The 25,812-nt window shown below is 37.2% G+C and overlaps 1 long non-coding RNA gene across 1 annotated transcript in view; it reads right to left on the minus strand.

Moving 5' to 3' along the window:
- Positions 1-9,656, minus strand: part of LOC310911265 — a 30,107-nt gene extending 20,451 nt beyond the window's left edge. Inside the window, exons 1-2 of the long non-coding RNA XR_014590478.1 lie at positions 9,467-9,656; positions 5,948-6,028 (exon numbers count right to left, since the gene is read on the minus strand). This is a non-coding gene — a long non-coding RNA (uncharacterized lncRNA). The remainder of the gene's footprint in view (positions 1-5,947; positions 6,029-9,466) is intronic.
- Between the last annotated feature and the right edge of the window lie 16,156 nt (positions 9,657-25,812).

Here is a 25,812-nt window from a genome sequence, read left to right on the forward strand (position 1 = left end):
TGTCACAGAGATTCTGCTGGAAGCAATGCTGGGTAGATAAAGAGATCTGCAGAAAAGGGACAGAGATATGGGGGCAGAAACTCAGGTGGAACTCCTGTAAATCCTCACATTTGACAGTCTAGCCAGAGCCTAAAGATGAACATGCAGCTATGCCTATGACAATGGAAGGATATTTGTTTGCCTTGACTATTAGTGAGATTCTATAAGTTGCTGGGCAAATACTGAGCCCACTGTAAAAGAAGAAAAAAAAAAATCTTTTGAACATTTGCTAGCCTGGAAAGAATGGTTTTAATCTAAGAGTTAAGGAGAGAGCTGTCAGAACTCCATACACTAAAATAATCACCACCAACTTGTCCTAGGGTAAAAAAACTGCATGTAATAGATACATGTAATAGTTCCTAATAAAGTCACAAGGAAAAGAAACCAAACAGGTCATGAGTATTAAAAATAATCACACTGACAAAGATAAAGAAGAAACAAGGAAAACTGAAAATCATAATAATTGATTATGAATACAGTTGAATTGGAATAACAGAGAATTGGTGGGAGAATTCATGTGGCTGAAATATTAATATAAAGGATATACATCCTTCAGTAAGGAGAATCAGGTTGAAAGCAAGGGAGGATATCATGTGCTCAGATGTCTAAAATGGTGCTCAAAGCATGTGTATGATGATAAAGAAGACATCTAGAGTCTCCTACAAAGCATTAAATCTGGAAATTCAAGCAAAGGATAATTTTGATAATTAAGTAGCAGAATCTATGTGCTTTAACTATCAGACTGTTGGTAAAGGCATTGGTCAGCAAATTCTTGGTGACGCTAGTTAAAAGGAAAGAACTGAAGGGGAATCAGTCTTCCAAAGAGTTGAGGTTTATGTGGTTTTTTCATAGAGATTGTTTTCAAATTTTTTTTGCCAGTTTCTCAGATGCTCGTTTACTTTCTACCTCAGCAAAAGGATCTTTTAGACTTGCTGAACAGGTCCCATGCATCCTCTAAGACCTGACAATATCTGTGCTTTGTTTGAAACAAGAACAGCAAATACAACAGGGAATTCACCTTCCTTAGCACTATTGTATTGAATAATAAAAATGTAGGGACTTTGTTTAAAGCTCAGTTTAGATCAGGCTTGCTTTAATTTGAATCCAGCTTAGCTGCAGAGTTCTTGTTTGGAGTTTGTATTCAGAGTCAGATTTCTTTTAGATTTTGCCTTCATCAGGTAAATTATTCTTATCAGACATCTTTTCAGTCCTATGACTTAAAGAGACCTCTCAGCCAGGACAAGGTAAATCACAACTCATCTTTCTGGTTGGGGGCCTATTCCACATTAGTTCCTTTTTTTTTCTCACATTTCCAGGCTGTCTCCATACGTGCCATACACTGTGGCTGGGGCTGTGCACTGTGACTGAGTCTTAACTTCCTAAAATCCTGAAAGGTATTGTGTCTCAGGGAGACATTGTCAGGCAGATAATTTTGAGTTCTCTAAGTTCCTGTTCCACTCGGTCAAGTAGTGTTTGTTTCTGATTTTCTCAGACATTGAAAGGGCCTGAGCAAATGGTCAGTACCTTCGTCTGTGTGAACAGTAAGAAGCCCAAGGTCTGAGGAATGTGCATAAGATATGGCACTATTCCACTGCAGGACATTGAGGGCAGCAGGGCTTGAGTGGTGTGATTGTGTCAGAACTCACAATGCATAGGAGAAGAAAAAGGTAAAGCACAAAAAGTAAAATTTTAGTCTTCAGGAAGACAAAGTCTTCTGAAGTTAGACAACTAGGAAGCAAGCTCAAGAGAAAAGGATATAGAATGCTGTGACAGCTGAAATAATTTCTACTTTTTATTGGATCAGACTCTACTAAATGCATCAACTGTAGCAGCTGGCTAGTGTAATTAACACCAGCTAAAAATGGTAAAACTTTGCTTAGGATAACATAAGGGCAGGAAAATTTTTTTCATTTTCTTGACAGACTTCTTAATTATCCCAGAATCAGTCTCATCATGGCCACATGAAATTTGCTAGCAATTGCTTGGAGAGCACAGGAAAGACTGATAAGAAAAAATTTTAAAAGTTGAATGTAACACCAGTTCTTTCAGAAAGGGAGAGTAAGAGAAAAAGAATTCTGGATGCCTGTTTATCCAAAGTTTTTTCCACAATTCATAATGAATTTTTAAGCCCCAAAAGATGAGAAGGAAATAAGTAGCAGCCAATATGAATTTTTGAAATTCATCCACTTGATGAATATGAATTCATCAGTAAGTAGTCATGTCAAATTGATTTCATTTCCTCGTAGAACAGAGTAACAGGGCACAAGTAAAGGGGGAAAATGATAGGTCACAGGTGGTCTGACTGTTTGACACCATGTTGCATTGCATTGTCTTGAACAACAATCTCAGTACTGTTTAAGGTCTGAGCTTGTGTGTTATGTCAAGTTTTGAGGCACCAAACTTCTACAAAAACACAAAGGTAGTTAGAATCCAGGGAAGAATAACCAGGTCACAGCAACATGACATGTATGAAAAATTGGAAGAAGTGCATTGTATTTCTTTCTCTAGAATAAAAAAGACTGATGGATCATGAGAACAGCCTTTGATTTTATTTACAGCAGCCTTTTACAGGAATTATTTGTTCTCTGTGGTAGATAAAACAGATTTGCTCCGGCAAATTCATACTAGACCTTAGGAAACAGCTTTCTGACTCTGAAGATGGCAAAATTGATTTTTTGAGAGGGCTGTGGAGTCTTCATCACTGAAACTGTTTAAGAATGGGTTTAAGAAGAACACCTCTTAAATTAAACCTGCCTAGAGAGAGGGCAGAGACCTTCCAAGGGAATCTTATTTTCCACTGATTCCCAGACACAAAGTCAAATGTCTGCAAGCTGTGGTTTCTGTGACATCCAGGGCAGGAGATCTCTGCAGCACAAGAGAATGTCGGTGCTTTACCTTCCATAGGTAGCAGCACACCTAAGTGATATACCACTGTGCTGGAAGCTGGAGAGTCAAGCCAGGTTCCCTCACGTGCTCTGGTTTTACTCTCACAGCCTAACTCTATTCTTTGGCACCTGTGCCATAGTCAGTCTTCTCCAATACACTCATTTTTTTCCTATGAAAGTGCAAAGAGGTGTTTAAGCATTTTTTTTACCAAGTCCTTTACTATCCTTATGTTTTCTCCATCCTTGTGCATGTTTCTACAGGTGATAGTGAGTAATGATGAAATTTAGCTTAGCAGAAAGTTTTTCCTGAATATGTAATCTTTTGAAATTGTGTTTAGATTTTCTGGAGTCCCCAGTAAATTAGGGCCTTTGGCTTTTCCATTGTTTCAGAACTAATTCTTGGAGTAGCCAAAGAACATTAAAAGGTACAAATTAGTAGTACCTTTAGTGACTTGAATTAGTAACTAAAGGTTACTAATTGTTAGTCAGTTAGTTGAATGGATGTAGTAAGATTTTTTTCTGGCATGAAAAGCACAGTATTTATGAGTTAGTTTAATCAGAGAAGAAGAATACTGAGTAGGTGATGAAGTAAAAATGATGACTGTGTATTATATTTTGCCATGCAGCTGAACAAACACATTCAATGACAGACTTTGGCAGGAGCTGCAAAGATGTTCTTGACAATGGCATGAATAAATATTAGGTGCCATACACAATTCACTGCATTCCAGGCCTTGAGCAAAAAAAGGTGAGCTTTGCCTTGAAAATTTGGAAGAAACAATATGAGCATGTTGGGGAAATGTAAACGTCTACAGTATCCTCCCCAGCTGCTTTGCTGTAACATTTTCATTTGCATCAGCAACGAATGTCATTTTTTATCTGCTCTACTTTCACTACACTTCTAGGAATCAGTTAAGCTCCCAGCTACTTTAGAATTGGTGTTAGGCACTTCAGTAATATTGCCTAAATGAAGGACTTTATACTTGCTAAACAAAGTACATTGATCAGGCTTCATTTCCATTGCTGCAGCAAGTTTACCAAAATAAAAAGGAAAACAAATACTTTGATGTAATTACTGGTCAATACAGAAGCAGAAAGATATCTCCTAATAATTTAAAATGGAAATTTGAGGAAATTAGAGGGAGGCTACGTGGATGTGGGCTGTTAAAAGAGTGAGTATGACAATATGGAGAATTTAATTTTAAAGATTATTTTTTTCTCCAAACCTGGTTTATAGTCATAGTCTCTTGCTAAAACCTACAGCAGTATTGGTAACTCAAGCGTACTTGACTGCAGAAGAGAAAAGAGAGATGGGAACATCCTGCAGTGCTCTACTCTTTATTCTGATTCCATTGAGTGAAATTTAATTCAAGGTTGTCCTTGCATCTTCAGTGTTCAGAGGGCTGGTGCTGACAGTACTGTTTTTCATCTTCATTTTTTGTAATCCTGAGAATATTCTTAATTTGTGTTGGAACAATAATTTCCACTGACAAAAATTAAACTTAATGTGGAAGTTTTTCTCATTAGTTCTATTCTCTACTGATCTCATTTGCAAGTGCACAACGCTCATTTCAGAAGTAGTTCTTAAGAGTAATCCTCGTATTGGGTCACTCCAGCAAACAATGGGCGCAGTCTACCTGGAATCTTTAAGCTGTTGTGGCCTGATGATTCTACAAGGGATGACAATGTCTCTCCTTTACAACATGATGTGTTTGTGTGCCTGGGATTCTTCAGCGAGTCCCAGGAAGAATAAGCCAGCAAAGAGAAGTTGCTGGCCTAGCTGGGAAGGAGAGAGATGGTTCATGTCACTTCTGCAGTTTCTTTTCTGGAATGAATTCCAGACGTAACTCAGAGCAGTTTCGGACTCCTTGACCATCTATAGCCACATAGGTATGTTGTAGAAGCTAAGGATAGATGTGGTATTAAGCTACCCAGTCCACAGCTCCCTTTTAAACTTGTTCTCCCTATTCTGTGAGGGATGTGAGAGTTTATGAGGGTGTATATCACCTTCCTGTAAGAACTTCAAAGGGACTGGACCTGGCAAATTTTATTTATGCTATATTCTTTTACTGGAAATAATATTTACTGGAAGTAAAAAGAACAAAGTGAAAATCCATCTTCCCTGTTTGACTTTCTCTCCTCTGATCCTTTCAGAATTGAAACCCTTAAAACTCAGTGAATGGTGCAGCAGACTGCAGTGACATACTGGTAAAAACGTCCAAAGACTATTTTTTAATGAATGTAGTTTTCACATGTCAAGATGATTGATATTAAAGAAGGAGTAAAAGTAGGTCTCTTCAGTTTAGAACAGTTTTGTTAGCTGAGGATTTAGTGCTGTATTGCTGTCTGGGTTTGTAATTTTGCATTTGAGTGTGTGCCGTACAGATTTCTTCTCTAAGTTTGTAGAGAAGGTTGATTTACTCAAAATGACCAATATATCTTTTTTATCATATCTGTTCCACAGCTGTTGGCTGTTATTGTTAAACAGCTTGGGCAGTAATTTTATGGCTCAAAAAGATCCCAGAAAGGGAGATCAGGAGGCATCCTGATTTGTTTGCAATTATATATTTTATAAGTTAAGGGTTTAATCTGAGCCTCACTTAAGAGATTACTTCATCACACATTATTATACCTATTAGAACTGTATCCAAATACTTATTACTGGTGGAAGTTCTTCTGGACTGATTGTGTCCCATGTATGGGACATAGGAGAACTTAGTGTTTTGTTGGTTTTTTTTGTTTTTTTTTTAATGACAGATACATTGGGAATTCTAGACTGAAATAAAATTTTGGTGAGAAGCCTGAAAATTTGGGGCCCACAGTCTGAATCAGATTATATGTTTGCTTCATTCATTATATTAACTGTCCAGAGATCCACCACTTGTGTCATATCTCACTAGGATCTTGACAACTGGGATAGCAGTCCAGGAGCATCAGCAGCATGTGCATGGCGTCTGTGATTGTCAAATGTGTGTGTTGCACACCCAGAAAAAGCATTTGCTGAGATATTTTACAAACTTTACCTATCTGTTGTTATGCAGGACGTTGAAAGAATTCCTCACTAAGAGAGGACTCCTGTGCTTCAGTGAATGGTTGTGAATCAGCTGCAGGGAAAACAAGAAGATATTTCCATATGTGAATCTTAGGGCAGAGGTTGCTATCTTATTTTACAAATTGTAAGTGAAACATTCTTAAAAAAAAAAAAAAAGAAAAAAAGGAAAGAAAAGAAATCTCTAGCTGGTTAGAAATCTTCAATTCTAGTTCAAGAATAGCAGTTCCAAATCTTGAATATGGACTTGCAGATCTTCGCTTTTATCCTGTAACTCTTAACTGAAGAACTTAAAGCATCTAGAGACAAGATTTTAAACAAATAAAGCTATGGTTCATCATAAGTGTGTTTTCAGGGTAGCAAACAATTATTGATGTAAAACCAATACAAAAGTCTATACATGTTAATGAAAGCTGTGTTGGGAAGTTAAAAGGTATGCAGGCTGAGTGCATAGAAGCAACTCTGAGCCTGACTTAAGAGACAGAATAAACAAGCCCTTCAGTTAGGAGAGATATGAATACCCTCAGAACATGAAAGGGACAAGGGACAGTTGCTCAGTCATTTTGGTGAAGTTACATCTCCTCATGCAATCTACTTGCTCCTGGAGACATTGCTTAGATATTGATATTTATCTTGTTTTGTTTCCTGTATGTCATCTCTGACAACACTTGAATAAATTTGGTTGGAAAATAGATGGGTTTTTTAATGTCATGGGTATTCTACTAGGTTCAACTGATTATGGAGAAAATAATTTTTAGTTATTTTATTCATAAAATACTACAGAACAATTTCAGAAAGTCCTTAAATGCAGATATTTAAATAGCTTTAGGTTTAGCTATTGCGTCTGCATGTACATCACTTTTCCCAGTGTCATGGGCATATTTTGAAAGATTATGAAAGTTAACTGCAGATTTTATTGAAGGGTATTTAAAATTACAGTTAATATTGGTAATGATGCCTGTTCCTTTGATTAACTTTGGTACTGACTGGGACTTAAACATGATTACACTGCCAGAGAGATAAGTTCTTGTCTCTTTATGGTTCCTCTCTATTTCTACAGAGTTAGAGAAATGGTTCAATTACTGAAAATACCAGAACTGCTGACCTATATTCAGATCCTTTCACCTGCATGTTTTTGTGGTGAACGATTTGTTTACTCAACAATTTCATTGTGCTAATAAGATGATTATACTTTATATTACTTTGGGCTCATATTTACAAAGTTCCTATAGAAACTAGATATTGGAGATATTTCTCAGGAATATTATATACATAAGCATCAGTAATAACTTCTAATTTGTGGTTAATTAATGATACCTGGCTGATCATAGTACAGGAAAGGGTCTCTCTTGGTCTGTCTCTTGTAGTCTTTTAAGAGATACAAGCAAATAAGACCTTGTAGCTGATAGATTGTGAGCTGTATGAATGGAGAAGGGATGTTACAGACATGAAAACAGTTTCTGGTTGCATTATTATATGAATGACTCTTTAAGGATTTTAGTCTTAGAAAAATCATTCTGTGTTACATTTAGCACTAAATTTAAGCCAAAGTTTTTTTTCCAAGAGATAAATTTACAAAGCATGTGGGTCCCCACTTTCTTAAGATCGTCTGTTGGTCTGGACTTGTGAGCCATAGAAAAAAAACCCTCCATTTCTCTAAGCTACTGTACAGTTTCTTGGCAACTGATGCTAAACAGATATGGCTTGTTAGGAAATCTGTCTGCCTTTTTCTCTTTCTTATTTTAGATGTAATCTGGAATGAAAACCAATGCTGTCATACAGGCTCCAAAACTAACAAATCAAATAATATTTATAATATAACTTGGGATGCAATATTAGATTAAGTCTTTAGGCTTAGCCATGTTCCAGAAAAGAGTTGTAACATGAGTTTTCCAATTCCAACCAGCAATGGCAAAAAATCAGACTCCATGAATTGCCTCCTTCCTGCCCATTTGCTCCTGGATGAGAACACAAACTGCTTTCTAAACCAAAGTACTTTGAAGCTGCTATGATACATGAATATGTAACCATATGAAACTCTAAGACATCTGTGGATACCTATTTCAGAACCTTGTGGATTTAATAAACAGAGAAGGGATGTGTGATTTGTTACTTCTCTGAATAAAGACAGGGCACTACCCTTTATGAGAGCTGGAAATAGCTGAATGGGAACTTAGAGTCAAAATGAAATTTTATGAACCTTCACCATCCTCTTGTCAAGCTGGAAGTCATTAACACCATCAACACCAACCTATGGATATTGACAGACAGAGAGAAGCTGTGATTTGGGCCAAATGGCAACACCCAGTGAAAACTCAGCCATAGAGACACCACTCATAAATCCAGATGCCAGGGAATTGTTTCACCAGTAGCTGTGTTAGCAGAAGACAACCAGCAAATAAGAGAAGATGGGGACAGACACTATAAGGAAGAGCTCAAAAGCAGAGCAGGGAACTGAGGGGAAGGACAGATTATGAAAAGGTGCACAAAGAGAGTATTTGTTCTTATTCTGCTGATTTTGCATTAATTCTTCATAAGCCTGGTTGTTTGGAACAATATATTGTGAATTATATAAATTCCTCCTTTTGATAGAAATTACCCTAGAGATGCCTTAATGTGGGATAATTTCAGCTACTGTTTTTGTCATTGTGAGAATTTCAACCAGATTGTGTCTGAATATCATTAATTTTAAAAAAAATTCACAAGAATTTTATGTTAGGGATTTTGTGTTCCAATTAAATTAATTTGATACAGGAACCTGTAAAATTAAGTTTTTCATGTTTTTTGTAAATTATTTTTCTGTATTCTGGAGTAATTAAAATATTTACCAAACCCATAAGACACCTCTTTCTTGCTACTTTGGACTTTAACTCTACTATGAGGCATCCTAGGAGGATATTAGGTATTTCAAAATGTAGCCAAATATAAATTTAGGTTTTGAAAAATGAGACCCAAGGACCTCAGTAATTATTGATGAATAGTACTGTGTAAAAATCCTAAATATGCTGTTCTAATGGAGACAAGAGTTTTGATTATTGTGAACTGTGAAATAGCTTGTCTAAGAATTTGATCTTTATTTTTTATGACAATTAATCTTGAAAACTGGGATAAACTAAGAAAACAGCAAAGGATGATCTTAGCAGATCAGGATTTTTCTAGGAAAACCTGCCAAAAGTTTCCCATATAACTATTTTCATCCTTCTTCAAAGGATAGATGGTTCTCCCATCTTGAAGTACAACTTATTGCAAATTTTCTCCCACAAAAGTTAGTTAGTTTCAGTTGGATAATTCTATCATGCAATAGTAATTCTTTTAAGGGGAAAAAAAGCCTGCAAAAAATCATGTTATTGCACTACAGTAAGTACATATAATTAATAAAGCTGTGAAGCAAAATAGTCTGCTGCAGCCCTTAAACCAAATAAATTCACCATAAGCATGAAAAATTCTGCAAGAAAATGGCATAAAAATTAGTAATTATTTGAAGTGTACTTACAGTTCCTGCAGTTGCTTTGTTTAATGAATACATTTCAAACACCACTGGCACACTCAGAGATTGACTTGAACTCTCTCTTTGCATTGCTTTGTAGTTAATGGTAAACAGGACTTTAACCTTACCTCCCAAGCTCTGTATCACTTCTTTAACTGGCTAAATAAATACCGGTACAGTTTAACAGTGCAGTTTCATATTCTTCTATTTCAGCAATGATGTTTAGAGGGTTTCTGACCTCAGCTGATTTTTCCTGACCCACACCTGCCTCTGCAGTTGTTTTGATACAAATATTTTTAAAGATAGGTAAAAATAGGTAGGGAGCAGGCTCAGATTAAAATATCTACTTTCTCAGTGCTATTTTAAATTGAAACCCAGTTTCTTGATCCAATTCCTGGGTGTCCCTAAAAATGATCGTGTCAGCACAAGGGAAGGGATGGAGCAGAAATGAGGATTGTGAACAGAGAGAAAGAGTTCCTTATTCTAGAATTGTCATTAAAATCATTGGAGACTATATCTGTATAGCAATCAAAAGCAGAAAAAAACAATTTGGCACCAGAAACTTAGATTAAAAATACAAGAAAAAGGAGAGAGCGATGATTAATTCACTAGAAGTACGGTAAGATACTATCAGCTCGCATCAGTGTACCTGTTCCCCAATTTTTTGGCACAGCATAAAATAGGAGATTAAATATTTCTCTCTGTCTATATTATCTGGTCATGCATATATGTGGGAGAACACACATATACAAGCAGGCACATGTGCAAGTATCTTTTTTTCCCTCCTGGTTATGGTGCTTGACACAGGAACTGAGTGAAAACAGGCAGTGGAGATGGCTGCTAACATGCAGGGTGCTGCTGCATCCAGTCCTGTCAACACCAGCCAGAGAAGGAGACTGCTAGAAACAAAGGACTTGGGTATGGATTTGACTTAAGATATGTATCTGGATAATTACACAGGAAAATATATTCCTCTTGGATGGAACTGTGACAAGTTCTGTCAACTTTAATTCTAACTGTATAATTTTTTGAGATCATGTTTCTAAACAGGGATGTAAACTTGTAAAGTGGCCTAACCCCCTTCCCAGATGTAGTCTGCATATGCAAGCACCCACTCAGAAACACAGAGATCTCACTCTTGATCTCCCTAATCCAGATTGAAAATATTTAGACTATAATTATTTTCTGTGAGTTCATATGACTACCTCATATGGTTGTTACATGGTTGGCCTTCTAAAGTTTTAATTGTATGTCATTTATTAAGGTTATATTAATTTCTTTCTAAGTCTGGGAAGTAAGAGATTGGTTAAATAGGTTTTCAAGGAGCTATTCAGGTGATTTCCTGTTGTTATGAGGCATGTATCAGCTCCCATTCAATTATTTTTGTTTGAGCACGCAAATTATTGTCTACTTTCCATGGTAGCTCCTGTCCTCTTATAGCTGCATGTGTGACTGCTGTAACACTGAGCCCTTTTCCAGAAGACACCTTTTTAAAGCCAGTTGATTTGTCTTTTAACTTCTATGGAGTTTGTGTGAACAGGAATAGAGAACAGAAATCCAACTTGTACTTTTTTTAAGTGCTATTATTTATTTTAAAAATAATTTGTTTGACAATTCATGCTCATGGCTAGATCCTGTGAGAATGTTTGTGTGGAAAACACCTCTTTTTGGTTTGGCTTTCAGCATCCCTGGGTGCACCAAGCAGTCTTTGGAGGATACGTCCTATACTGGGACAGCTGCCCTGCCTGCTGAAGACATGCAAGCAGAAAATCTTCCACAGCTGCTCTTTGCAAAACATTTGGGGGCTCACCATGAACACAAAGCTTGCTCAAGTTTTTTTCTACCTGCTACTTACCCACCTTTCATCTCCGAGCTCTGCCCTCTCTTTACTTTTCAATGTGCCAGGAGTAATGGAGTTGCCTGCAATAACCCAATTCTCTTAGACACTGACCAAGCGAGAAATATTCCCAGGAGCTGCTGCACTGGTGGTGACTGAAAGGAAGGGTGGCTGCCCAGCAGAGCTGGGGCACAGGAAGCAGCTTTGGTGGAGTAAATGCCAGTGAGGTAACAGTGGCTCCAGGATGTGTGAATCAGCCCTGGGTGTGACATGTAGGGGACAAAGCTGCAGATTATTTGTCCTCAGATGTTCCTTTCCATGTAGGCAAAGCAGGCAGGCAGCCTGGTGTGGGTGATAGGAAAACTATTGGTGGATTCACAGAACTTTTCTGACAGTGCTTTCCATAGTGCAGCCATATTATTTCTGCAGCCTGTTGGCTTAGGGAGCGAATTTCTAGTTGTTTTACATCCTAACCAGACGTACTGCTGTAGAAATTTCCTTATCAGTTTTGCTGGATGTTGTATTCATGTTTACAATACCTGTGCAATGTCATCAACACTGTTCTATCTGATGTGAAGGCTATTAGCCCTGTTTCAATTATTTTTGTTTATTGAAATGATAATTTTTTACCAGAGCTATAATGTTTTCAATAATACACTAGATTTCTAATCTGTCAGCTCTTTGGACAAAAAGAAATGCTATTTAAATAGCTCTTACTCTTCTCCCTATTCATCAGCAGCTTTTTTTTTTTCTTTTTTTTTCCAAATTGGCAAAAAAAAAGAGTTCAAAACTATTACATTGAAGTCCACCAGTGCTGGATTGAGTTTTGAACAAGTAAATATAAACTTTATAATTCCTAAATGAAGTGACAAGGTAGAAAGTAGCTGATAAATGGCTGTTATTCTGTTCTTCTTAGACACAGAAGACAGAAATAATATTCTCTAAATGTAGTGTTATTATTATTAAGCTATTAAAAAAACCCCAGAATCTCTTCTCCCAGGTTGGAGATGGTACCTCTGCTGGGTTATCATTTTATGTGCTTATGTATGTATGAACTGCAGGTGGCTATTCAATAAATCCATTTTTCTTGTCATTAATATTAAAAGATTTCCAACTTCCACTTGCATGCTTTATTTATGATCAAGTTCTTGCAATCAGAAATGTGATCTTTAATAAAATGAAATGTATGTGTCTGATGGAAAGAAACATTAATCATGCAGAAAGCAACCAATACACATTTATTTCCTTTTGCCATATTGTCACATTGCATTTCTATAGGTTAATCATGATTTGTAAGAAATAAGTAAACATATTTTCAAAGTGCTCTCCTTTAATGCGCTGTGAGACCAAATAAAGAAGAGTATGTTCAGTTCCCTTTTCTATTCGGAGACCAGGGCAATCCAATGCCCATTTACCTCTGCTTTCCTTCTCGGTATTTCTGTTATCTTGCATGCTGTGGATTCAGAACTTAGAGACGTGAAGTTCCCTAAAGGATAAATTTTAAACATCAGTACCACAGCGAAGTGATTCTAATTTTCAGTAACCTTACTGAAAGCTCATTCTTTGTAACACTAATTAGTGCTCCCCTGAATACATAGAAATTATTTGTATTGATATTTCATTTATTTACATTTTTCCATCATGATTAATACTCACCTCCTGCAAAAAAAACTGATTTGCAGTTTGTTAATATTCTGCTTAAGCCAACTTGGGATGTTTATTTAGCAATAAACTCATTTTAGAGCCTAGTCTTTTGGCAAAGAACATTTTCAAAACAACGCTTTCACTGAGTGAACTACACCACATTTAAATCATACAAAAATGAATCATAAATTTAAAAATTACATTCATAGCAGAGCTGTACCAGGCAAGAAGGTGTGAATGAAAAACGACTGAAAAAATTCTTTGGATAGTTGCATTAATTTCTACATGAATTAACTGCACTTATCATTATTTCCTTTTGTGTTCACTGTCATCAAGTGCCACTAATCAGTTGAATCTCACAGGCCCACACAAAATGTAAAGTGACCCACAGAGTCTTCATTCCAGGCTCAATTTGGCACTGCATGCACAGCTGACTGCTGTTCACTGTTCAAGAAGCAGAAAACAGGCTCAGACTTGTCTTGGCAGTGCAACTCAGCCCTCAAATGCTGAGCAGTTTGAATTACCCAAGCAGATGAAAAAAATGAAAATGGACAACACAAAGGCATTTAGTGCTGGATGTGTGCCAGCCTCAGGTGAGTATAACAGAGCTATTACCATCACCTGCTCCTCCTGCTTGTACAGCCTCAGCTGCATGCATCCTGATGTTCCCTGGGTGCTTGATGAAGCTGCAGGAGCCTGGGGTAGTCCTGGTGCTGGAGGCACTCTGGGGCTTTGGCACAGGAATGGTTTTAATGTGCTGAGAGTGATCTAGGTGAACATGTAGTGCCTAACTTTAGGCACAGGTAAGCCTGAAAGCTTAGGCACCCTGAGATTGATGGCTGGGATGCTCTGGGTGGGTGTGGGGAACTGAGGGTCTAAGCTTTGAATTTGGATGCCTGCAATGCCGACAGGATCCTATAACCACCTGAATCCCATCCTTCAGTGAGTTGGGAGACTGCTGCTATGGGAAAAGCCCTGAGGATGAGATCTTTAATAGCTGTAAGTTGGCAGAGTTCCACTGAGTGTATTGAAGCTCCCATAATTTACACTACAGGAGGATTTGACCCTCTTCTTTAGCTGGAGTCCTTAATCAAGTCAGCACATACCCAGTATTAGAGGCAGCTCATTATGGAGGAGCTGTCTTCAGCCATGCTCTCTCTCTGGGAGGTCTTACTCTTGTTCCTTCATGATTTCTGTAGCTGTACCAATGCTGAGTAGAGGTCACTGCCACTTAGGAAATAAGTTTTGTTAAATAAGACTGAAGCTACACAACAGAAACTCTGGCATGAGGTTCCTCTCTGGGCTGGGGCTGTGTGTGTTTGGAAGAAGGGATTTGCAAAGCTATGCAGCTGACCAGGGTGAGTAGATGTGCAATCTAAGGGTCTTTCTCTTATTTTCATTTTTCCCTTCCCCACATTTATTTTCTTCATCTCTTCCTTTCTTGCTTAGTTAAAGAACAGTTCCTATTCCAGTGCCTCTTCCAGACCCATTAGGACTGTCACGTGATGAAATACAGAGCTTGCAGGACAAACAGAGCTCTTGAATAACTGATGGTTGAAAGGCCCTATTTGGCAGTGCTAATTGTACACAGAGTATTGCCCAACTGCACCCCTCTATCTAATGACTTGTTGTTGTATGTATTTTATAACTCTTTGTTAGTCTTGAAAAATTTGCTTAGGCTGATACCCAAAACTAAAAGTTGGTGCCACAATTTTAATTGAATTGTGAAAATATTCCAAGACCCTGCTTTATCTCAATAGTGGCTGTGTTAAGTTCCTAGAACTAATAAAACTCCTAAGTGGTCTCAAAATGCTGTTGTGTATAGCTTGAAATTATGGACCAGACGTTTGCATGATTTTATGCAGTAGATGTACTCTCAGAGTAAGAACTCTGGTAAAGTAACTCATATACTTCAGAAAAAAATCACATAAAACTTTTCCCATAGCTTTCTGCCTTTTGATACTAACAATAATAATAGCAAAAAATTCAAAGGTGTTAAAGAGCAGTTTAGAAGCAGCTCTGCTTTAAGATTGTTTAGACATAAGCAAAAATAGAGTGAGTTTGTCCATGCTTTGAAAACAGGGTAGTTTTGCTTGCATTTTGCAAGTGAGGCTGCTGTTCTGAATTTTAAGTGATACTTTCCTTTCACTATTAATATCCATCTTCTGTGGCACATACAATAAACTCTAGTGTGAGTTTGGTGCATCATGCCTTTATTTGTGCATTTCTTCTTCAACTAGAACTTAATAATTAAAAGATTCCCACCTTCCCAGCAGCTGGGAAGGTGAGCTTAGCGTAGAAAATTTACTCATGTTATTGTACTTCTGTGGCTTTTAGAATTGGTGTACAGTAACTCAAATAAAGCACTTATTAGAGAGGCAGCTGATATACTGATCATACTGATAGAACTGCAGTGATATAACTGTACCACTCTAGTAATATGAGTACATTTTCTTGCATAAGCAAGCCTCAAGTCAAACCTTTAACATTATTAAATTGTAGGTTATATTATGAACACTAACGCTATACAGAGTTTCAAACATTAGAAGTATTTAGTCTGTTCGCAGGGGGCTAGAATAGGATTATATCCTTAGTGTGTAATAGTGCTTTGTTTCTTCTAATTTTAAATGTCTCAAGGGAATGGAGCTTTCACAATTTCTGTAGAGACACTATTTCACAGCCCATAGATCTTTCTGTCAGGAATATTCACCTTACAGTCTCACAAATTTTTTCCTCTGTGCAAGTTCAGTAGCATTTTTAGCTCTCCTGGATAGCTTTATATGAGAGAGGTGAAAGGAGAGTAATTACAGAGAGAGAGAGCAAAAACAGTGAAGTCTAAAAAAAGCTCTAAATTACTTCCCCATTAAAAAAATCACAGCCCCACAGACTGAATGTTGCTCTCATCAGCACCTTGAATGCTTTGAATCCTGTTATGATAAATGTAAACTTAAAAGGATCATAATGTCAAATGGAGCAGGAATTTTACAAAACCAAGAGAAATTTCATCTAGAGATAAGAGTAAAATATTGCTTTGATTTGATTCACTCTAGTAGATTTCCTCCCTTAATCTGATATATCTGCTTTAAACCTCAAGGAATTTGTGTTGGTTTATAGCGAGTGAGACCTTGCAATGAAACGGAGAAGTGGGAGTTAACTTTAAAACGTACTGGCTTTCTCCCAAGCAGTGAGTGCTGACAAGTATAACCATATTACTAAAATCACATCAGAAATGTGATATATTAAATAAAAACCTGATCATCTACAGCCAAAGTAGTTTGTATTTTATCCATGAAAAAGCATCATGTTACATCAATCTGCCCAAAAAAATGGGGCACATCAGAAAACAATGTTAAGAAGGCTTTTAAAACACATCATTGAGATTACAGCACCTTTAAAAATAAACAGCACTGAATACCAACACAGGTAAAATGTCATTGTGAAGCCCAGATTTGAAATTCAACGGCATGCTTTATAGCTTTCCAGTGTGTGATAAAATCTGTTCACCAGATGTACTATCTGTCTCCTGTGTAGCATACTTGAGCATCATCTAGGTCTGAGGCCCATTTATTTCATGTAAATGCCTTTCCTGTGCACACCTTAGGGCGCCCTAATTCTCCATTTTATTTCAGGCACTGTACAGGGTACCATCTGGTAGTGTTAAGCTCATCTCATTTTATTGCACTATTGCAGGGGCTATATCCAGCCCTATAGCATTCTTTCAATGAAGAGAGAGTTCAGTTACTGCCAGCTATTTATTTTTGCCAGAAACACTATACACATGCAGAGTTCACATGTATATCAGTCTCACCTGAAAAGCAGGTCACTGCTTTTCACTCCACGTGGTTAAAAATAACTAAATAAATGGTGGGTTGCTGGTATCAGGTACAGCAGCTGTTCTGGCATGGTTCTCTTTGGTTAAGAGTAGATCTTAGTAATGATGTAATGATGTCTCTAGTATCTTACTTTTATTAGTTCTATTAAAATGAGAGAAAAAAATTATGTCATGCCTTAAAAAAGCACCTTACAGGAATAGCTTAGTATTTAAAGGTAGCAATATTCCTCTCAACTGTACTTTGTTACGAAGTTCATTTGCTATTTTAGGCACAAATTTACTTTTTTATGTCACATTTCCCCTTGTTTATTCTTTTAAATTATTGCCATAAAAAATTGAACTTGAAATTGAAGTTATAGAAAACTTCATCCATTTCTAGTTTCTTCTTCATTGTCTGCCATTTTCAATTGTCTCCCTCCTTTTGAGCCTTTGTCACATATCTTAATGGCCTGATTTTTTTAAATCCCTTTCATGCCAGCAGTTTGTGCTCTTGGTTATTGCTACTTAGACATCTAACTACCTGCTTGGGCCTACAAAAGAGGGAGTTGGAAGTCTAAGTGACAATAATTAGTCCCATGGCTTTCATGTGCAAAAAGAAGCCTGGTTTTTCAAACTTAAAATTTTGCTGGCAATAGGTTTGAAAGTGCAATGTTGTTGTCTTCTGTAGATCCTAATCCTACTTTCCTGTAACCTCTGCTGATTTCAGAATGGCTACATGCCATTGAGGCAGACCAGAATTAGCCTCTCTGCTGCAAGTCTAGCAATGTTGGAGAGGAAAAGAATCTCACCTTGACTTAATTTTGGTGGAAACATGATGGGAAACACATTCAGCACCAAGTTAGATGCCCTACAACAAAATACACAGGTTTCCACGTTTCTTGGATGTGTGAAAGAGATTCCATTCTTGATGTCAATGTCAGCATGAATGAAATAAATGAAGTGCTTTTCTTCCCTAGGCTTTTTTAAAACTATTTAAATCACATTTTCATTACATCCCTTCCCCTAGTGTTTTCTCTCTAGGCAACATCAAGACCAGAGTAAGGTTATTTGGATGCATAACACCTTCCCTCCTCCCTTCATCTTTAAAGCTCTGTCTCCTCTTCGGAGCAGTAGGGGGATAGGATATTACCCTTTGAAGAAATACGTGTAAGTGTCACTTGGGAGCAATAGTTGTGTTAGGCAATGCTTCTAGATGGAGCTCAGGCAATGCAGATTCTCTAGTAATCACAGCAAGGGGTGGCATCTGTCCTTTGTCACCCTGGGCAATGGTGAAGTTTCCCATCTAGTGAAAAGCAGAAATGTTTCCTCTTCAACCAAAGCAATGTGGTTCCAGGCTTTGTGCACACTCTGGCTGATGCCATTTAACTGGTACCACCCAGTTCATGTGTCACTCTTTTCAGCTGTGAAAACCTGGATGAAACATTCATGTGACTGAATGCTCCCAAGAGCTGGACAGTGTCAGTTTTGATCCATCCTCAAACAAGGTAACAGATGAAAGAAATTGAGGAGAGGGAAGATTTGAAAGTATTAATTTTAGATAAATATTTGAGTTACTCAGCTGCCATTTCCAATTCTGGAAATTGCTCTCTTTCTATAATCTGCTGCATATAGCAAGGAGAAGACAGTGGACTGCTTCAGAAAATTGTTTGGCTCATCTCTGATGAGCATATATAAATATACCATAATAAAACAAAATCACTGTTAAATGCATTCTCTCCTTTCTCTTGACTTTCTCAAGTCATTGATTACTAGTAGCCACAGCATGGCACTAATACTCATGTCTGAAAATTCCACTTTGCAGATAAATAAATTATAACATAATGAAGCTTTAAAAAGGTAGAATTATGTTCCTTCGTGTGAATAATTCTCTATGGTTTTAGTTCACTGGCAATGACAAATATAGGTAGAGTCAACTGGATTAGCTGTCTGTGTTGATATAAAGGACAGGTGAATGGAAATAATAACTCTCTTTATCATACATTGTTGTAGGAAACATTTATTTTTCTGTTTTCAGTCTCAGCTGAAATTGAGAGTAGTGGATTGTGACTGGACAAGCTGTGATTGTTCACAGCCAAAGTATGTTTTTTTCTGGTGGTTTGTAAATCAGTAAAAGTCTCAAAAATAAACCCCAAAAAGCCTTCATATTTAAAGAGTCACAGAATGACTGGTTGGAAGAGACCTTCAAGATCATAGAGTCCAACCCATACCCTAACACCTCAACTAAACCATGGCACCAAGTGCCACATCCAATCTTTTTTTAAACACATCCAGGGATGGTGACTCCACCACCTCCCTGGGCAGACAATTCCAGTACTTTATCACTCTCTCTGTAAAAAAAACTTTTTCCTAATATCCAACCTATATTTCCCTTGGTCCAGTTTAAGACTGTGTCCTTTCATTCTGTCAGTTGCTGCCTGGAAAAAGAGACCAAGCCCCACTTGACAAGCCCCCTTTCAGGAGGCTGTAGAGAGTGATAAACTCACCTCTGAGTCTCCTTTTCATGGAGGCCTCCATCTCTTCTGGCTTTCAAGCCACTTGGTCTGTAAAAATGTTAATGACAATCTCAGTATGAAAACTCATTTCTCCCCTTCTCCCCATCAAAAAGTTCATCTCACCAATTCCGAATACATTCATCTGTGAGGAGCCAAGTGTCTGAACAAGACACCACAGACCTTAGAGGAGTCAGAGTTCAGAAATTCTGGTAGATAACTGAGTACTGAGATTTTCTATATACCAAGAAATGATGCTTTAAGGAAGGGAAGAGAACTTGGCAAGGTGTGATAGACAGGTGTGGGTGCAGCAGGGTACCAGACAGTATCTGTTGAAGTACTGGAGCCTTAAATATAATTAAGACCATTCATTTGGTTTAGCAAAAAGAAAACTCATCCATTTTTATTGATAAAAATGCAAATGTGATAATTTGAACTAAAAGGAGAAACATAATGGCACACACTCATATCTACATTTATTTTCCATTAGTAAAATGCTAATTAGCCATTAATCATTTGATAATGTATATGTAGCAAAAAGCAGCTCAAAGTCAAATTGTCTAAATAAATAGCACAGTAGCCAGTCAAGGTGAAAAATACCATGATTCTTTCTAAAGAAGAAAAGTAGAAATCATTGTTTCCCCTCACGGATACCATAGCTGTGACATACATACAGCTGGAGTTATGACACTGGGAATTATGTCCAGGTAGTCAATCTTTTCCTACAAGTGGCTGTAGTTAAGTGGAAAGAACATTGAAGCAGACTTACCCGTCTCTGCAATCAAACTAGGAGAAAACTGCCCTGGGATTCATTGGACAGTGGAATTTGAAAGCATCACATTCCTGCAAAGGTTCCCTCTGAGCTGGTTTCCTGGTGCCACTGACTTCTGCTCTGAGCTAATTTCTGCTCTGCTCCCACTGCACATTTTTGCATTCATAGGCCCCTGGAGTGCTGTGCAGCCAGACCTGCCAGCATTGCCTGTTTATTTCAGTCTCTGGTATGATATTGAAAGTAACATCTCAGCCTGGAAGTATATTAAATGAAGTGTGAATGCAAATTACTACCAAACCATCTTTTCCATTTTACAAAAGGTTCTTGTTTGATTGGTTCATTTTACAAGGCTTAATTCTGTAGGATGGGCTAGGCATTTTTCCCATTATAAAAAATCCCTAATAACTAGTTCCACATCTGAGACAGTGAAGATTAAAATCAGCCATTGTGTAGTATATGAGAAGTAACTCTTTTTCATAGGGTTTTATTGTACATTTGGGATTATGATTTCATATTATGCAAATGCATTTTATGAAACCATAACACATAAATGTGTACTATTGTTAATACACGTTTGCAGCCTAGCATGTGAGGCCTCCAAAAGAGCCATTCTGGTGTCTTCTCAAATTGTGTATTATGAATAATAAACAAAATGTAGTTAGACATATTCTATATTACAGAACAATAATAGTAAAAATTACATCCTGTCATTAATATGCATCAACAGCATGCATCCTGGTAGCTCAAAAAGACATCTTAATGTGAATGCATGTTAAACAAAAAGAAAAAGTTGTCTAAGTCACAGCAGGAATAGGGACTGTTTGGGACAGCTCCGATTGTTGTACTTGGAGGGAGGGATGGTAAACAAAATCCTTCTTAGTCATTTCTTTCAGCCTCACAGTGGCGTTATCTTTGCCACTGCAGTCACTGCCTGCATGTTAGTTCCTGTGTCATATTTTACACAGTACTTTAATAAGCCTCAAAATAATTGTTCTTATATTTGTTTTCTAAAGAACTTCAAAGAAGCAACTGGTGCATGAGCAGCCTCACTGCTACTCTGACATGCCTTGCCTGGGTGCTCAGCTTTTTAAAAGCACCACATGCAATGCTTATGTTGATGATGCCATTCAGACATGGAATCACAACTATATATTCTTTCTTCTTAATTTAGTAATAGAAAAGGAAGTAATTTAGATGTTTTTCCACTTCAGTCTGATTTTTTCACTATAGGTGCAAAAAAAAAAAAAAAAAAAAGACTATCAGTATTCCTGGAAAAAATGTTTCAACACTTGCCTGTGATGTACAGGTGTGATCCTATTTCCACTTATTTCATGGGTCTCAGAACTCTACAGAGTATCCATTTTCCTTTATGCAGTAGACAAAACCACACTGGCTAGTTTTATTCTGCTGTAATGTACAGAAATGCATCCCCCTACCTCTTACCTGCTACCATTGCTTCCATGGAGTCACAGCTTGTCAGCCACAAATCTGTGCCAACTAAACCCAGTACTCATCTAGTGTCATAATTCACCTTTCTGATATCCTGGAATGGTATCTGGGACCCTTTATGGACTTGAAAAATCTGAAGAAACAAAACAAAACCACCCAGCCAAAAAAAAAAAAAAAAAAAAAAAAAAAAAAAAAAAAAAAAAAAAAAGGTCAGATGAGGAATGGAGCTGTTCTGCTGTACCCCAGAAGAAATTTTTAACAGGGTACCTTCCAGGTGTTATGGTACTGAATGAGGCTCATTCTGTCTGGTGGAGCTTACAAAGATTTTGAATGTCTTTTCATAAGATGGGTTGACTACAGGTTGTGGATATTATTATTTGAGTATAGTAGAGATTTAATTAGAACTTTATCATACCAAGGGGAAAAGATTAACTTAATATCAAAGTTCATTAGAAAAATATTACTTTAATTCAAACATCTGTATTTTGAAGTTTCTTACAGGTATCAGTTAAAGACTATTCCATGTCTAGGTGGCATTAAAAACATGATATCTAAACCTGAGCAGATAGACACTTGAAATTATATCTTTCATATGATGAAATTTGCCTATCTATAAAACTCTTTTCCCATTTGGGATTTTTACCCAACTGCAAAAAATATTTGTAAAGGTAATTTTGTCAGACATTTGGAGACTTTAATGTACTTTTCCATCCATATGGTTCTTCCTGAATAGGTAATTTTTATCTGTTCTCTACTCAACTAAATGTTTATAAGACTGTCTGGTCACAAAGATGCCTGCTTAAAACTCTAATTGCCTTCAAATGACTAATGTAACATTTATTCATTTATTCAACTTATTTCCATTTTTTTCTCCCTCAGTTTTGCCTCCAGTAAAATCCTAAATTTTTCTAGTTTGCTGTGCTATTTTAATTAGGCATTTTCACTTATTTGTATAAGTAAGCAGTCTTACAAGTTTGAGACTGTAAATCATTCATCCATTAAAAACTCTATTTCCTCATATTGCAAGTTCGATTCATTGAGGAAAGAAATAAACCTTGCTGTGGGATAGAATTATGCAATGTCATGGACACATTAACATTTGGATCAAAATTTTACATTGTGTCAGCCAGTAAACAGTATAAATGGTTCAGATTTGCAATAAATAATTGTCTATTAATACCTTGGCGTGGTGTAGCAAATTAAAGTCTCACTTCAGTAAGCACAGATGTAGGTAAGAGCCGGGGCCTAAAGAAAGCAACTGCTATGCAGCATTAGAGTAGAAAGAGCATCATGAAGCATTACTGCATCTTTCCAGCAATGAGAATAATGTACACAGATTTAAACAGTAATAGACGAACGTAGGGGGGAGGTAGGTTGTAAGTGCAGTTGAGTCTAATCAGGCAAGATTTAGAACCATTTGTTTTAGATGCTCTGGCAGACGTTTCCCTTGCAGAAGATTAAGAGAAGCATTTTAAAATACAGCTTTGTGTGCTGTTGCATACGAAACAGAGCTCATAATTCAGGATGACTGGGAAATTTGATACTCAGGGACCCCCTGGGTCATTATGTTGGGTCCGTTCCTGTTGAAGTCAAACAGCCCCCAAAATATTACCTGTTTATTTGTTTTGTGAAACTGCCATATTTTGCAGCTTGCAGGTTGTTGCCAATTGTCTTGAGATTTTCACAAATTTAATTGCTAACTGAAATTTTGTCAAATTACTTCAGTAACTTCCTGCCCCACAGACTATGAGCAGATGGTCCTGAATGATCACTATCTGAAACTCAAAGTTCAATTTCTCAGTGTGGATTATTTCTGTGTATGTTTTAACAAGCAGACATGCCACTACTTTAGTGCTGAAATTCAACACAAATAGGAGTATGATAATAGATTAATTTTAAAATTTAACTCTATATGAACCATTAGGTGTTAGTAATCATTTGAGAACTCCAGTGCATAATGTTGTCTCTCAGCTGTCTCTAGTGATGTCCCCCATGAACCATAACTGTTGTTACTCCAGTTTTGAGCATGTTTTTTTCTTTTGTGTTACCAGCTCAGCCCATAATTCCATAACACAATCTAGTTTGTCTGTACACTAATGGGGAGGCATTAATCAAAATATCATTCTCTGTTACATTAACTATAGAGCAATATGTTTTAGAGCAATATATATTTTAAGAAGACATCTTTGAGACCAGACAGTCTTATAAACATTTGATTGAGTAAAGCACAGATAAAAATTACCTATTCGTAAGGAACCATATGGCTAGAAACACAATATCTACTATTTCTTAGCTCTCCTACTTCTTTCTCCTTATTCTCTCATATTTTTAATGCTTTCTTTGTCCATGAGTGTTTGAAAATGCACCCCAGTGTGCAGGACTGCAAGTCATCCGTGGTCCGTGCTTGAATGGCTGAGTAATCTCTCTCATTTTCTTTGTCACGTTGTTTTCATGTCCTTGGTGTCTGGAGCACAAGTCAGTGCATTTATAAGCAGAGTACAGGGTCTGTTATTTTGTAGATCTGAAGCTGGTTGAGCTAGCTGCACAAGACAAGGGCTTAAAAATCTTCCTCCAATCCAAACGAAATTTGGGTGTCTGAGGGAATACAAAAACCCTCTGCTTTCTGCACTGCCTGTTAAAGGGTAATAGATGTGCCCATGAAAGCCAATGCCTCTGTGCTTCAGAACTCCTTGGACAGACTTGAGAGTTTCTTCCTTAGCTCCTCTAGCGGTGTTGGAGCTCTTCTCCAAACCTCTGAGGCTATTAATAAAAGCTTGAAAATCATTGATCTAATAAAACTCATGTCATTCCTTGGAACACTTAGACCTCTTTAACTTCCAATGATTTGTTCTGTTTGTGCAGCATACTCTGTGGACCTGAGTCCTTGCATAGTTACTGTGAAATAATGGGTGCTATAACATAGTAACTTCACTGGGAGCAACAGTGATTACAGACTAAATTGTGTTAATCTCCCCATGCTACTGTTTGGTAGCTATGTAATTATTCCAGGTCACTTGTGCAAATTAAAGTTGCTTGATAATTTTTCTCTTACTCCCTTCTTGCAACAATTACCTTTTAGAACATGGACAGTGTCTCAGCAGGGGTATGTAGATCCAAGCCTGTCTTATCAAAATCGAGGAGGAAATATTACTTTGAATAGACTTCAGTCACAGCCTGTTGCTGGGTTGGGACTTCTGAAATAAATTAGGCATCCTGAATTTACTACCACTCTTATATGTTATGAATTTTGAACAAGAGAGGCACAAGTTTGGTGAAACAGTGGAAAATCTTGAGCGGAATTTGAACAAGGCTGTGGCTGAGGCACAATCAAAAATCAGCCATAAGCCATGGTCAGTGAAGTATCTGTTCTGTGGCCAGAGAGTGCAAGTTACCAGAGATGGCAAGATGTGACTTTTTGCATAAGCAATAAAGTCTACACATCCACAGTATAACAAAAAACTGCTAGGGACATGACATGACGTCCTGACATGATTTTCTTTAGTGTCAGCCTGAGTTGCATGCTAGAATACAAAGAAGAAATTATATGATACATAACCAGCTCCCATCAGTGCTCCAGCAACCTATGAAGCACTATTTAGGCATGCCTTTCCAGTGACACTCCTGTCTCCAATATATCACACAACATAAAGAAGCACGCATATCAATGCTCACAGTATCATCCTTGTGCAGAAAATTTCACAGTTAATTAAAAAAAAATCAAATATAAGCAGTCCATCTCCTTACTAAACTAATTAAAAATATAAATACAAAAACCCTGACTGAGTTTTTGACAGGTCATTAAAAGACACAAAATTGAGTCAAGTACAAGGACTGGTTTCAATGCATAACAGAGTGAAATTATGATATAAAATGTTGAGGCTAAAGTTATTGTAACACTCATTTTGTTTCTGTTGCTTCTCACCCTGGTGTCAGTGTCTGGATTTACACAGTGCATTTCTCCAAAGGTAAAACCTCAGGCAGTTTATTTTGTGAAATCAAATATGCCAATTACTGTTTTCTTCTGGCTTTTAAATATGCATCCCTAGCAGCAATAGCAGCTGTGTGTATTCCACACAGTGCCTTTTCGACCAAAAATTTTGACATAATTTTCAATCCTCTGAAATTTTTTAGCAATTAATATGTACTCTCACCACTCCAAGTATAGCCTTTAGAAATAACTGGTCAGAAGTGAATCAGGGCTTTTGGTAGAACAGCTGAGGGATTCTGACCAGGACTAAGATCCATCAAGCACTTTCCTTGTAGGAGTTTTAATACTGTGTGATGGGGCTACACTGGGGTGTCATCCTGGCATTCCCTTTCTTTCACATG

This window comes from Zosterops lateralis, assembly GCF_965231275.1.
Source record: "Zosterops lateralis genome assembly, chromosome: 7".
In the NCBI taxonomy this organism is placed as follows: domain Eukaryota; kingdom Metazoa; phylum Chordata; class Aves; order Passeriformes; family Zosteropidae; genus Zosterops; species Zosterops lateralis.